The sequence below is a fragment of the Chiloscyllium plagiosum genome, unplaced genomic scaffold (assembly GCF_037043375.1).
Source record: "Chiloscyllium plagiosum isolate Xiang-an unplaced genomic scaffold, Cpla_swu_hap1 HiC_scaffold_6, whole genome shotgun sequence".
Lineage (NCBI taxonomy): Eukaryota > Metazoa > Chordata > Chondrichthyes > Orectolobiformes > Hemiscylliidae > Chiloscyllium > Chiloscyllium plagiosum.
This window is the reverse complement of record NW_028270144.1, coordinates 114,466,561-114,478,616: the sequence shown is the minus strand read 5'-3', so window position 1 is coordinate 114,478,616 and position 12,056 is coordinate 114,466,561. Positions and strand designations below refer to the sequence as shown.

The 12,056-nt window shown below is 46.6% G+C and overlaps 1 protein-coding gene across 3 annotated transcripts in view; it reads right to left on the bottom strand.

Moving 5' to 3' along the window:
• plcxd1.2 (phospholipase C, X domain containing 1, tandem duplicate 2) overlaps positions 1 to 5,153 on the bottom strand; it is a 28,744-nt gene extending 23,591 nt beyond the window's left edge. Inside the window, exon 1 of one of the 3 annotated variants that reach the window (XM_087988373.1) lies at positions 5,074 to 5,153. The gene's annotated coding sequence lies outside the window, so the exon portion shown is untranslated. Of the gene's footprint in view, positions 1 to 4,860; positions 5,038 to 5,073 lie in introns of those variants that run through there. The other 2 variants (XM_087988372.1, XM_043692326.2) reach the window with 2 other exon arrangements.
• Positions 5,154 to 12,056: the final 6,903 nt, after the last annotated feature.

Genomic DNA, 12,056 nt, shown 5'->3' with positions numbered 1-12,056 from the left:
TAACCATGGTCCAGGTTTGCCAGCAAGGGTCGATTCTGGGCTTGGTAGTCTCCCTGGATGCAGAGAAAGCATTTGACTGGGTGAAGTGGCAGTACCTCTTTTATGTACTTGAGCGGTTTGATCTTGGAGGGGTTTTTGCCAGGTGGATGGCAGTGTTATCTAGTGACCTGAAAGCAGCAGTTCTTACTCGTAGTATAAGGTTGGATAATTTTAGTATTGGCAGAGGCAGCCGATAAGGGTGCCCTGTCTCGCTACTATCACTTACATTGGTGATTGAGCCACTGCTGGAGGCCTTCCGGAGGGATCCCAACATAATTGCCCCAGAGGTAGGATCAGGTAGGTGTAAGATCACCCTTTATGCGGATGGCGTTCTTCTCTTTTTAACTGAACCAATGACATCTGCGCCCCGTTTAATACAAGTGATTAATCTATTTGGTTTATTTTCGGGGTATAAAATTAAATTTATGAAGTCGGAGGCCATGCCTGTGGGGGGGGCTCACTAGAATATCTGATCTTGGAGATGGAACTCATTTCCCTTTCAGGTGGTCACAGGGAGGTTTCTCGTATTTAGGCATCTTTATCACCCCGGCCTTCGATTGATTATATAAAGCTAACTTTATGCAGTTGCTGGAGAAGATAAGGCAGGACCTTCGGCACTGGGAGGACCTTCCGATATCTTGGTTGTGGAGAATAGCTCTGGTCAAAATGAATGTTTTTTCTTGCTTATTATATCCCATGCAAATGCTCCCTTTGGTGCTGCCTTGGCAAGCACTACAGACGCTTTACAGTTAGCTCAGATCTTTCATCTGGCATCATAGGCAGCCTCTTATTAAGGTGGCCAAATTGCAGCATCTACAGGGGATGGGAGGTTTGGATTTCCAGGATTTTAAGGAATATCAATTGAGTTCCTTACTATTCTATGTGGCTGACTGGCCTGTCAGGACCTGCGGTCAATCTGGTTGGACATCGACACCTCCTAGGCAAAATGCCCCCTCATCAATTTGTTGTTTATGGACAAGATGAGGACTGTTATGGACCATTGCAGAAATCCTATTGTCCTTAACACTGTTAAAGCATGGAGAATGATGAGGCAAGGTGAGGGCAACTTAAAAACTTCCCCTTTAACTCCCATAGTGGGAATGTTAGGATTCCAGCTGGGGTCAATTGTCTCTGGCTTTAAACTCTGGGAGTCTAGAGGAGTCTCCTGTTTGGGAGATTTATTTGACGGGGTGGTCATGATATCTTTCAAGCAACTGAGTCAGAAATATGAGCTATCTAGGAGGGACCTCTTTCATTACTTTCAGGTTAGGGACTTCACACAGAAAAAGACTACATTGATGGTTAGTCCCTATATGTCAGAGATGGAGAGGAGAGTGCTTTGTTCTACGAGCACTCTCTTGGTCAGTACCCTCTATCACTTGTTAGGAGGCAATGTTTCAAAGGACATTGAGCAGCTGTGCGGAATCTGGACTCAAGAATTGGGGGTGGAAATCTCATCAGAGGACACAAGGAAGATTTCGATTTGCAAGAGGACACAGGCTATGCAACTGAAGGTACTCCAGAGGGGTCATTTGGCACCGGGGCAGCTTGCGAAATTTAAGACAGGAGCGTCCCCAGTGTGCCCCAAGTATAAAACAGATGTTGGCACTCTTACTCATTGCTTGTGGTCATGCTCCAAGTTTCATCAGTATTGGGGTGCCACAGCGAATGTTTTGGAAGGGGTCTTGGCAACTGAGGTTAAGGTGGATCCAGTGTCCCACCTTTTAGGCTTGCCAAATTTCCCTTCTTTGGACGCGCATGGGAAGAAACTGTTCAATATTCTTTCTTTCTGTGCGAAGAAGAATATTATAATGAGCTGGGTGTCGGAGAATCCCACAAGACTCTCAGGGTGACATAATTTGGAGATGCTGGTGTTGGACTAGGGTGTACAAAGTTAAAAATCACACAACACCAGGTTATAGTCCAACAGGTTAAATGGAAGCACACTAGCTTTCAGAGCGCCGCTCCTTCATCAGGTGATTGTGGAGGGCTCAAATCTAAGGCACAGAACTTATAGCAAAAATTTACAGTGTGATGTAACTGAAATAATAACATATTGTCTAGCTAACACCCATTGTTACAGCTAAGCTGAGAATGCAACTTTTAAAAAAAAAGGTTTTGTGATTTACACATGAAAGAAGTGAAACTATCATGGTATTCGAACAGATGAAACACTCAACAGACCATCAAGGTATTTTTCAATGTATAATTTCAGTTACATCACACTAAATTTTTGCTATAAATTCTGTGCCTTAGATTTGTGTACTCCACAACCACCTGATGAAGGAGCGGCGCTCTGAAAGCTAGTGAGCTTCCAATTAAACCTGTCGGACTACTGCCTGGTGTCGTGTGATTTTTAACTGGGTGACATAGATTAGTTTTGGAGCACATCCTCCTGGACTTCCTTAAGAGTATGGTGCACCAGGAAACAGAACTGTTTTAAAGAACTGAATTATACAGACGGAGACTTGTCAGTTATATTGATCAGGGCCTTTGTGTGGGCATGAGGGCTATGCTTGGCGGTCCGGGGGGCCCTTGGAGGAAGAATCCCAAACAAATACAGGTTTGCCTACTGATGCTCCTGGTGGTGGGGAGCTTTGGTGGGATTGCATTGAGTGCGGTAACTTAACTGAATGTAGTTTAATTTACCTTGGTTTAATTTAGTTTTTCTTTTTAGTTATTTATTGAATTGTAGTTTTTGTATGTTTTTTCTCTTTCCTCAGTGGTTTGTGGAATAGAGTAGTAGTTTGTTTACTGTTATTGTTGTTATATAATAAGGTTGTTATACTATGTTGTAAAAAAAATAAAATTATTAGATTAGATTCCCTACAGTATGAAAACAGGCCCTTCGGCCCAACAAGTCCACACCGACCCTCCGAAGAGCAACCTACCCAGACCCATTCCCCTACCCTATATTTATCTCTGACTCATGCACCTAACATTATAGGCAATTTAGCATGACCAATTCACCTGACCTACACATCTTTGATTTGTGGGAGGAAACTCATGCGGAGAACGTGCAAACTTCACACAGTCGCCCGAGGTGGGAATTGAACCGGGGTTCCTGGCACTGTGAAAAACCAGTGAGCCACTGCACCGCCCACCTTTATTTTCAATAAAAATATTTACAAGCAAAGCCCATTATGACCAATGAAAACACATACTGTTCTTTAAACTTCATTCCCATTGAACAGCTATTATTATTATTAATTCACAAATGCAAATCTTCAAAGTCAAGTGATGGCCTTCTCATTTGCTGAGTTTAGAGTAATCAGTCTGCCACTTAGATTGTAGAGAGGACAGTCCTCACAGGCATGTGTGGGATTACTTGTGTCTTTATCCACCAGAGCAAGGGGCTTGTACTGAGATCACTTTGCTGAACATCTAACTTGGCTGGCACCGTATGTAAATCCTTTCTCCCTGACTTGGTACAGGCAATTTTGTCAAACCTCCCTCTGTGCTACCATACCTTCAGACTGAACTGGTGGCCGAAAGTATGCAAACAGATGGAGATGTATCTTCTACCTCAGTGTTGCGTTTCTCTCATACTTCACCCTTGTACTTGACCAGGTGTTAGTTCTTGGCTGTCTCTCCACCGCAAACAAATTGCCTTTTTTTAAGGGACTGTCCCTTTATTGTCAATGACCCTAACAGCTGCCTTTAATCCCATCTTCCAAGGGAAGTCTATGCTAAGGAAGGCTGAGGAGTCTTGAGGATGAATATGAGCGACTCAAGAGGGACTCTAAATGAGTGAGTTGACCATTTAAGAGTTGTAAATTTAGATTAGATTAGATTCTTTACAGTGTGGAAACAGGCCCTTCGGCCCAACAAGTCCACACCGCCTCTCCGAAGAGAAACCCACCCATTCCCCTACCCTATAGTTACCTCTGACTAATGCACCTGAAACTGTGGGCCATGCTAAATTGCCCTGCACATCTTTGGATTGTGGGAGGAAACCGGAGCACCCAGAGGCACAGGGAGAATGTGCAAACTCCACACAGACAGGCAGGAATCAAACCCAGAACCCTGGTGCTGTGAGGCAGCAGTGCTAACCACTGAGCCACTGTGCCACCCCATTGCTCCCTTCCCCACTCCAATGAGCTTTCCCCCAGCCCCTCATGTTTAAACCACCCTTCATTCTCACAACTTAATAGGCTGGGGCTTTTCCCCCGGAACACTGGAGGCTGAGGGTTGACCTTATAGAAGTTTATAAAATCATCTGGGACTTGATGTGTGAATAGCCAAGGTCTTTGTCCCAGGGTGGGGGAGCCCAAAACTGAGAGAGAAAAGATTTAAAAGGGATCTGAGGGGTAACTTTTTCAAATGGGGGGGGGGGGCGGTGCGTGAATGGAACGAGGAAGTAGTATAGGCAGATATAATTATAACATTTAAAAGGGATCTGGATGAGTGCATGAATAGGTAGGGTTTAGAGGGACATCAGCCAAACCCTGGCAAATGGGAACGTCTGGCCCGCACGGATGTGTTGGACGAAAGGGATTATTTCCCTGCTGTGTGACTCTTTAACAGGATTCTGAAATCACACCTCTCTTTGGCCATCTATCTCCAAATCCCTGTCTGTTAGATCGTCCCGCGATGCGCCGTTACCACATTTCATTATGGGCGCTATATAAATGTACGTTCGTGTTGAGTGGATCCCGGAGATTGCGATACCGTGCAATCTCAGACCGTGTCCTGCGCGTAACCACCAAAAACAAAACGATAGATTCTAGGCAGGAAAAAGAAACAAGCAGCAAAAGAGAGGGAGTAAAATGCTGAATGAACGATTTGCTGAGAGGTAAGAGAGAGAAACCTTTTACCCACCAGCTTGGGGAAGAGCCTGTTCTCTGAGCTGTCCTGGCTGCACGTTCTCCGCCATTTACATCGGTGTGTTTCTGCTGCATTTACTGTACACACACCCCCAGCCTGTGAACGCCTCACAGAGGGCTGAGCGCTTACTACCAATTACAATCTGCACACACGTCGTTATGAATGTAGTTCAAACACATTCTGAATGCCAGCCAGGCTCTGACTCACCGAGAGAGACTATATTGGTGTGTCCATTTCCAAAAAGGAACAGTTACATTTCTTCAAACCGCATCTGGTTATGCTCCCGGACCGTGGACACAGCAGGTACTCATGTGACTCAGCCAACGTTGTCTATCTATAGGCTGCAAAGTTAAAAATCACACACCAGGCTATAGTCCAACTTGTTTACTTGGAAGCACTGGCTTTCAAATAAACCTATAACCTGGTGTTGGGTGATTTTTAACTTTGCAAAAGTGAGGACTGCAGATGCTGGAAATCAGAGTCTAGATTAAGAGTGGTACTGGAAAAGCACAGCAGATCAGGCAGCATAGCAGGAGCATTCCTGATGAAGGGCTTTTGCCCGAAACGTCAACTTTCCTGCACCTAGGATGCTGCCTGACCTGCTGTGCTTTTCCAGCACCACTCTAATCTAGACTCTGATTTTTAACTTCGTCCACCCCAGTCCAACACCGGCTCCTCCACATCATATGCTGCAGGCAAGGATGCCCTGAGACATGGTACATTGGCAAGACCAAGCAAACGTTATGACAATGGATGAATGAACACCGTGCAGCAATCACCAGACGGGTATTCCCTCTCAGTCAGGGAACACTTCAGCGATCAGAGACATTCGGCCTCAGATCTTCAAGTGACCATCCACCAAGGCAGACTTCGGGATACACAGTTTGGCGAAGCAGAGGCTGATAGCTGAGCTCAGTACACATGAGAATGGTACCTGGATTTTGGGTTCATGTCACACTCCAGGTGACCCCACTACACAACACACACAAGCACATACACACACACGCGCGCGCGCGGGCTCACATACTCACACTCACACCCGCCCCATACTCACAACCATGTGCACACCCTGTCACATGCATATACTCCATCACACTCACGCACACACTTTATCAGGCACGTGCACACACTCTCTCTCACACACACACTTTCTGTCTCTCACACACACATACACACACACTTTCTCTCTCTCCCTCACGTGCACACACTTATAAGTCTATGGGATGAATTTACATTTGCAGAATTGTATTTGCAGATACATTCTATTTTGTTCAAAAAGCGCAGTCTGTAGGCAGTCAATCCATGTGACATTTTATAAATTCCTATTTTGGAAATAGAACTAGTCTGACTCAACGTTGGAATAGACACAGATTCTAACTTCACAGCTTTAATGCATTGTCTGAGCTGAGATGTCACTTTTTTATAAACCTTAAATTATCTTGGGAATTTGACTTGAAAGAAATTCTGGGATTTACATATTAATGAATCAAAACCTGCAACCTATCCTAAAAGATGAAACATTTAACAGCAATCTAGGTTTGTTCAATATATCAGATCAGTTACATGACACTATGATCTTTTGCTATAAATCCTGCTCCACTAGCTACCTGATGAAGGAGCAGCGTTCCAAATGCTTGTACTTCCAAATAAACCTGTTGGACAATAACCTGGTGTTGTGTGATTTTTAACCTTAGAAGAGTTTTTTTTGACTGACACAATCACAATGGGCTGAAGGGCTGTTGTTCTCTATGACTCTAATATTCCTCTATTTCGCACACTGCTTCCCTAAAACAATTTCGCCAAATCACAAGGTGGGGTCTGTCACCAACACATTGTAAAGAGCCCAAGTTTATAAAACTACAATTTTTGAGAGATTCTAAATGGCAGCAGTCTGAACAGTCTGTTGTGTTGGGCTCTGTGCCATACCCCTTGGCAAGGCGAGCTCAAACACCCCCTCCCTCCCTAACCATTAGTTACCCCTGAGGATAATTTGTAGTATAAAGTAGGTAGAGCACCTACAGCCCCTTTAAATTATGATTTGGATGTTCTGGAGCTGAAATGAAGACATCTAAAGGAAAGGGAACGAGGAGAGTGCAGCAGGCAAGGCACTGCCCTACTATGTTGGGCGCACCGACAGCCACTGCATCACCTCCTGTGGCAGCGCCTTTACGTTCGGTGGAGCAGCAACATCTACTCACAGAGTTTGCAAAACTCCGTGAAAAAAGTCAGCCAATTACTGCCATGCTGACAAAGCATGAGCAGGAGGTCCCGGCTTTGGGTCGGCGGGTAGAAGTGGTGAAATAAAGGGCCGCGATGGAGAACTCCGAGGGGCAGGCCCAAAGTAATGGACTTTGACCAAGGGGTAAAGAGGAAATGTTGTGTGCCGACAATGGCATAATTTTTTTATCTTCTCTTTCTATGTTCTTTTCCCTTTTGGGGTCTCGAGCCTTTTCGACTTGATATTGCTTTGGTGTAAAATCTGCTATGTTTTATATTATATCTATTTGGTAGTTATCTGTTGTTTTACTGTTCTGTATTTCTGGGTGAGGGGTGGTTACTTCTTTGATGTAATGATGTGTGGGTTTGAGATGTGGAAGGGGAGGGGTGGGCGTCCATTGTTAATTTGCAGGAGTGTAAATAACATGTTTTTCTTCCATTGCTTGGGTTTGGAGCACGGCCTTTACCGGAAGGTGCTAAGATGGCTGTCAGGTTGGGAGTGAATGCCCCCTATGGGCGAGGGGGAGATCTCTGGAGATATGTGGTTTTTGTGTTTATTTGTTCAAGTTAGGAATAGTGATTAGTTTCTTAGTATTGTCTGTAGGAATAGTCTTTAGATTTGATAAAGTCTGTATTTTTTTTCCACTTGCCGCACACTGAATGGGCTTCCTCCTTTCAGGGGACCGTGGGCTGTAGTGTATGGTCATGGCTAGCGATCTGTTCAGGGGGTGCACTGGAATATAAAGGGGAGCCATTCCCCCATTAAAAGGAAAAAGGTGCTGTTAAATCATAAGAAGGAAAGGGTTGACATCGCTCTGTTGCAAGAGACACATTTGACCGATATGGAACATCCGTTACAGCAGGGGGGCTATGTTAGGGTATTCTTTTTCCTCCTTCCTAAAACCAGAAGGGTGGCAATATTGGTATTAAGGAGCCTCCCATTTCAGGTGACAGATCAAATCAAGGATGAGTATAGATGGTTCGTCATTCTCAAGGCTGTGTTACACGGTGAAGAGTACGGCATCCTGAACGTTTACCGTCCCCTGGCACATCCTCTCAAATTTTTAGTTGAAGCAGTCTCTAAATTAATGACTCTTGGGGTGTGCCACATATTATAGAAGGAGACTTTAATCACCTCATAGACCCTGGGGTAGACAGGATGCCAAGGGATCTGTCAGGTACACCTCTACAGTCTCGACAGTTAGTGGACTTGTGTAAGGAGTTGGGGCTAGTGGATGTGTGGAGGTGTCTCCACCCTAATGGGAGGGACTTTACTTTTTACTCCAACCCACACAAGTGCCGCACAAGAATTGATATGTTCTTTGTTCCGTTGGTTTGTTTGGACTTGGTGTTGGCCTGCAAGATTGGGAACATACCTGTTTTGGACCATGCACTAGTGTATTCAGATGTTAAGACCAAGGGTAGTGGAATAGGCACATGGCACTGACACATGGCTCCGTTTTTGTTAAGGATGGCAACTTCATACAGTACATTACAAGGGAGTTCAGGGCTTTTTGGGACATCAACAAGGGTACAGCCAGTAATCCATCAATGCTCTGGGAGACCATCAAAGCATTCTTAAGCGGCCTAATTAATTCATACTCGACAATGAGAAGGAGGCAGAGAGGGGAGCAGCAGCGGATGCTTGAGGCCCGGCTGAAGGCAGCTGAGTCAGCATATTATACCAGACCATTCGTGGTCAGGTTACAACGGGTCACAGCTCTCGGCTACTCTGGACTCAATGCTCACACAGCAGTGAAGAGAGGGGCCTCCTTTGCAAAGCAAAGGCTGTTTGAATATGGGGATAAGCCAGGTAGTTACCTGGCTTCTGGATTGGTGGTGCTGGAAGAGCACAGCAGTTCAGGCAACATCCGAGGAGCAGTAAAATCAACATTTCTGGCAAAAGCCCTTCATAGGAATAAAGGCAGAGAGCCTGAAGGGTAGAGAGATAAGCTAGAGGAGGGTGGGCGTGGGGAGATAGTAGCATAGAGTACAATAGGTGAGTGGGGGAGGGGATGAAGGTGAGAGGTCAAGGAGGAGGGTGGAGTGGATTGGTGGAAAAGAAGATAGGCAGGTAGGACAAGTCATGGGGACAGTGCTGAGCTGGAAATTTGGAACTAGGGTGAGGTGGGAGAAGGGGAAATGAGGAAACTGTTGAAGTCCACACTGATGCCCTAGGGTTGAAGTGTTCCGAGGCGGAAGATGAGGCGTTCTTCATCCAGGCGTCTGGTGGTGAGGGAGCGGCGGTGAAGGAGGCCCAGGACATCCAGGTCTTCGGCAGAGTGGGAGGGGGAGTTGAAATGTTGGGCCACAGGGCAGTGTGGTTGATTGGTGCGGGTGTCCTGGAGATGTTCCCTAAAGCGCTCTGCTAGGAGGCGTCCAGTCTCCCCAATGTAGAGGAGACCGCATCAGGAGCAACGGATATAGTAAATGATATTTGTGGATGTGCAGGTAAAACTTTGATGGATGTGGAAGGCTCCTTTAGGGCCTTGGATGGAGGTGAGGAAGGAGGTGTGGGCGCAGGTTTTGCAATTCCTGCGGTGGCAGGGGAAGGTGCCAGGATGGGAGGGTGGGTTGTAGGGGGGGGGGCGTGGAACTGACCAGGTAGTCACAGATGGAGCGTTCTTTGCGGAAGGCGGAAAGGGGTGGGGAGAGAAATATATCCCTGGTGGTAGGGTCTTTTTGGAGGTGGCGGAAATGTCAGCGGATGATTTGGTTTATGCGAAGGTTGGTAGGGTGGAAGGTGAGCACCAGGGGCGTTCTGTCCTTGTTACGGTTAGAGGGGTGGGGTCTGAGGGCGGAGGTGCGGGATGTGGACGAGATGCGTTGGAGGGCATCTTTAACCACGTGGGAAGGGAAATTGCGGTCTCTAAAGAAGGAAGCCATCTAGTGTGTGGTGGAACTGGTCCTCCTGGGAGCAGATACGGCGGAGGCGGAGGAATTGGGAATATGGGATGGCATTTTTGCAGGAGGTAGGGTGGGAAGAGGTGTAATCCAGGTAGCTGTGGGAGTCGATGGGTTTGTAAAAAATGTCAGTGTCAAGTCAGTCGTTATTAATGGAGATGGAGAAGTCCAGGAAGGGGAGGGAGATATCAGAGATGGTCCAGGTGAATTTAAGGTCAGGGTGGAATGTGTTGGTGAAGTTGATGAATTGCTCAACCTCCTCGCGGGAGCACGAGGTGGCACCAATGCAGTCATCAATGTAGCGGAGGAAGAGGTGGGGAGTGGTGCCAGTGTCATTACAGAAGATCAACTGTTCTACGTAGCCAACAAAGAGACAGGCATAGGTGGGGCCCATACGTGTGCCCATGGCTACCCCTTTGGTCTGGAGGAAGTCGGAGGATTCAAAGGAGAAATTGTTAAGGGTGAGGACCAGTTCAGCCAAACGAATGAGAGTGTCGGTGGAAGGGTACTGTTGGGGACGTCGGGAGAGGAAGAAACGGAGGACTTGGAGGCCCTGGTCATGGCAGTTGGAGGTGTAGAGGGATTGGATATCCATGGTGAAGATGAGGCGTTGGGGGCTGGGGAAACGGAAGTTTTGGAAGAGGTGGAGGGCGTGGGTGGTGTCTCAAACGTATGTGGGGAGTTCCTGGACTAGGGGGGGATAGGACAGTGTCGAGGTAGGTAGAGATGAGTTCAGTGGGGCAGGAGCATGCTGAGACAATGGGTCGGCCAGGGTGGTCAGGCTTGTGAATCTTAGGAAGGAGGTAGAACCAGGCAGTGCGGGGTTCTGCAGTCATTGTTTTTACCTAGTTACCTGGCTTATCTGGCAATGAAGAAAAGAGCTCCACAGTCCATTATGTCTATTAGAGAGTGAACTGGCAACGTCACTCGTGAACTGAAAAAGATCAATGCCAGATTTCAGGAATTCTATGCAGGGTTATACCAGTCGGAGGGCTGTGGGGATAGATTAGTGAGAATGGAATCCTTTTTTGAAAACTTGGACCTCCCTGGTATAAACGCAGATCAGGCCTTCCTTTTAAATGCACTTCTGATGGTACAGGAGGTGCAAGAGGCAGTAAGGCAGCTCCAAGGTGGCAAGGTACCTGGTCCAGACAGGTTCCTGAGTGAATTTTCCAAGGAGTTTATAAACATGTAAGCTGAACCACTTCTGGGGATGTACAATCATTCGTATAGCCAACACTGCCTTCCGCCCTCTCTTAGGGAAGCTAATATCTCCATTATTTTAAAGAAAGGGCAAGACCCTGAGGATTGTGCGTCATATAGACCTGTCTCACTGTTGAATGTGGATTTCAAGGTCTTATCAAAGATGTTGGCTCTGAAGTTGGAGAAGGTGCTGCCTGTTACTATAAAAGTGGACCATATGGGTTTTTATCAAGGGCCACAGCTCCTCCAACCATATCAGGCGGGTACTGAACATAGTGCAAATACGTCAGCAGAGAATGATTCCATGTTTGGTGGTCCACCTGGATGCAGAAAAGGCTTTGGATTGGGTGGAATCATCGTATCTCTTTGCTGTTCTAGATCGTTTTGGTCTGGGAGGAGCCTTCGCCAGGTGGGTGGCAGTATTATATAAAGACCCCAAGGCGCCGGTTATCACAAATGGGGTTAAATTGAGCAATGTTGGTATGGGGGGGGGGGGAAGCTGACTGGGGTGTCCCCTATCACCGATGCTGTTTACCTTGGTACTTGAACCGTTGGCGGAGGCCATCCGAAAGGACCCTGCAATAATGGTGCCAAAGATGGGAGTTGGGGAACACAAAAATCCCTCTCTATGCGAATGATGCCCTTCTGTTTTTGGCTAACCCCAAAAAATCCATACCCCCAGCTCGTACAAAAAATTAAACTATTTGGCAGCTTTTTGGGATACAGGATAAAGTTGGAAGTCATGTCCACGGAGGAATTTGTGGAAGTACCGAAGCTGGAGGATGGAATGGAGTTTCCTTTTAGATGGTCACAGAACAGCTTTCTCTACCTGGGAATTTTTATTACCCCACCTTCCGGCAGCTGTA